The following is a 3224-nucleotide window of genomic DNA, read 5'->3' as shown; positions in this document are numbered from 1 at the left end:
GGCCGGCCCCGCCACCTCGCCGCCCGCCGGTCCCGAGGCCGCCGCCCGAGCCCCGTCGGCCATCCTCTCCTCTCCGGCTGCCCGCCTCCTCTTCTGTCCCGCCGGCGACGAGCGCCGCTCGGCCCTGATCTGGATCTCTGTGAGCGTTGACCCGTACCCCCCCGAAATATTTCTAAGTGTTGGATTTTTCTCAGTATGTGCCTCTGTTCGTGATGCCATAACTCCTTGCTTGTAGCTCCGATTTACGCGTATAATACGTAAAATTGTTCGCCTCGTGATGCTCTACATTTTGTTCAATTGCACCATATTCATTAGAGGTCATCTTGATGCCCAAATCTCTGTTGGAAGAGGGCTAGTTGCTGTTATTCTCTGGTTCTTAGCAGAACTTGGAGATTTGTCATTTTTGTATCACTTAATCCGTGCATCTTATGAGCATGAGCTCTACATGTGTTTTGAAGTATGCCATTCCATCTTTCCAGTGGTGTAGTCCATGTATTTTTGTGATCTCTGTGGTGACTAGCACAAGCATGCAAAGTAGGCTCTGTAATGTTTCTGATTTCAGGGACGGTGATTTCTCTAAGTCTTTGTCTGCTGTTATTTGGTTGCCATGTAAACTTGATGCTACAGAGAGATCCATGCATATTTTGGAGATGTTCTGTAAGGATGTTTTGTAGCTATAGTTGTAGTTGATCCATTCCTGCAATTTTTTGTAATTATGGAGTGCCATAGCATGACTCAATCTTGCTCTACTTTTGCTATAAAATATTTCTGGCAGATTCTTAACATGATATGCAATTTTGCCAAGCTTATTGTAGTTGATCCACACATGCTATGCAATTGTTCTTGCCATGGTTAGCTTAATAAACATGCCATCTTGCTGTAGGTGTGCTTGGTTTGTCATGCATTGCTCTGTAGTGAGTGCATCAAGCTCACAAAGAGGCCTACATATTATTATTTCTGCCATGCTCTGTTTTCTGCCAAGTCTGAAACCTGATAACGAAACTTGTTATGTTTACATGCTTGCCATCATATCTTCTAGTCCTTTTTGGCTTATGGTCACTAAGGGACTTTTGTCATATGCATTTAGTAGAACACTTCCATGCCTTGGTTTGCTATGTTAAGTTCCTGTAGCATGTTTATTTCGTGCTCTGAACATTGCTACCTGATGCTGTTTTCTGCCATGTCCAGTTTTTCATCAAGTCTGTGAACCTGTTATCTTTTGCACTTTTGCCATGCTTGTTTGAGCTTGATATGTTTTGAACTATCCATAGCTCATTGTTCATCTTTTGTCAAGCATCTCCTGTAGATTACTGCCATGTGCTTTGTTGCTATGTTGGAGTGCTGTAGCTTTGTTACTTGTTGCATTTTATGTGCTATCATGCTGTTAATCGCAGATTCGTGTCATTCTTGTTTTGCTTGCCATTTGCAAACCGTGCATCCGATTCCGGTGATCTTTATATCGATTTTGACCGAAATCACCTCATCTTTCCAGTGGCATGCTTGATTTGCCAAGTTACTGCCATGTTCATCATTTTCCTTCCGGAGCACGCATATGCATCGCATATCATATCTTGCATATCATACATGTTTTGCATCATGTTGCTTGTGCATTTATCGTGATTGATTGTGGTTCGGTTTGCTTGTGTTCTTGTCTTGGGTAGAGCCGGGAGACGAGTTCGTGAACGAGGAACCTGTTGAGTACGCTTACGAGGATCAAGCTTTCGACAACTCTGAGAACCTTGCAGGCAAGATGACCACCCCTCGATATCACTTCTATCTTTGCTTTGCTAGTTGTTCGCTCTATTGCCATGCTACGCTACGTATTACTTGCTATATCATGTCTCCCATTTTGCCATGTCAGCCTCTAACCATCCTTTCCTAGCAAACCGTTGTTTGGCTATGATACCGCTTTTGCTCAGCCCCTCTTATAGCGTTGCTAGGTTCAGGTGAAGTTGAAGTTTGTTCCATGTCGGAACATGGATATGTTGGGATATCACAATATCTCTTATTTAATTAATGCATCTATATATACTTGGTAAAGGGTGGAAGGCTCGGCCTTATGCCTGGTGTTTTGTTCCACTCTTGCCGCCCTTGTTACTGATATGCCGGGATTATGTTCCTTGATTTTGCGTTCCTTACACGGTCGGGTGATTTATGGGACCCCCTTGACAGTTCGCCTTGAATAAAACTCCTCCAGCAAGGCCCAACTTTGGTTTTACCATTTGCCACCTAAGCCTTTTCCCCCGGGTTTTCGCGAGCCCGAGGGTCATCTTTATTTTAACCCCCCCGGGCCAGTGCTCCTTCGAGTGTTGGTCCGAACTAAGCAGACTGCGGGGCCCCCTCTTGGAAACTCGAGGTCTGGGTTTAATCGTAGGATGTCTCATCCGGTGTGCCCTGAGAACGAGATATGTGCAGCTCCTATCCGGATTTGTCGGCACATTCGGGTGGCTTTGCTGGTCTTGTTTTACCATTGTCGAAATGTCTTGTAAACCGGGATTCCGAGACTGATCGGGTTTTTCCGGGAGAAGGTTTATCCTTCGTTGACCGTGAGAGCTTATGATGGGCTAAGTTGGGACACCCCTGCAGGGTATTATCTTTCGAAAGCCGTGCCCGCGGTTATGAGGCAGATGAGAATTTGTTAATGTCCGGTTGTAGAGAACTTGGCACTTGACCCAATTAAAATACATCAACTGCATGTGTAGCCGTGATGGTCTCTTCTCGGCGGAGTCCGGGAAGTGAACACGGTCTGAGTTATGTATGACGTAAGTAGGTGTTCAGGATCACTTCTTGGTCATTGCTAGATGACGTCCGTTCCGTTGCTTCTCTTCTCGCTCTCATTTGCGCAAGTTAGCCACTATATATGCTTATTGCCGCTGCAGCTCCACCTCATTACTCCTCCCTTCCTATAAGCTTAAATAGTCTTGATCTCGCGGGTGTGAGATTGCTGAGTCCCCGTGACTCACAGATTCTACCAAAACAGTTGCAGGTGCCGACGATGCCAGTGCAGATGATGGCGTCGATCTCAAGTGGGAGTTCGACGAGGAACGTGGTCGTTATTATGTGTCTTTTCCTGATGATCAGTAGTGGAGCCCAGTTGGGACGATCGGGGATCTAGCATTTGGGGTTGTCTTATTTTCATCTGGATTTTGACCGTAGTCGGTCCATATGATTGTATTTTGGATGATGTATGATATTTATTCATGTATTGTGTGAAGTGGCGATTG

This window comes from Triticum aestivum, chromosome 1D (genome assembly GCF_018294505.1).
Source record: "Triticum aestivum cultivar Chinese Spring chromosome 1D, IWGSC CS RefSeq v2.1, whole genome shotgun sequence".
Taxonomy (NCBI): Eukaryota; Viridiplantae; Streptophyta; class Magnoliopsida; order Poales; family Poaceae; genus Triticum; species Triticum aestivum.
The sequence above is the reverse complement of the archived record's forward strand: the minus strand, read 5'-3'. Positions refer to the sequence as shown.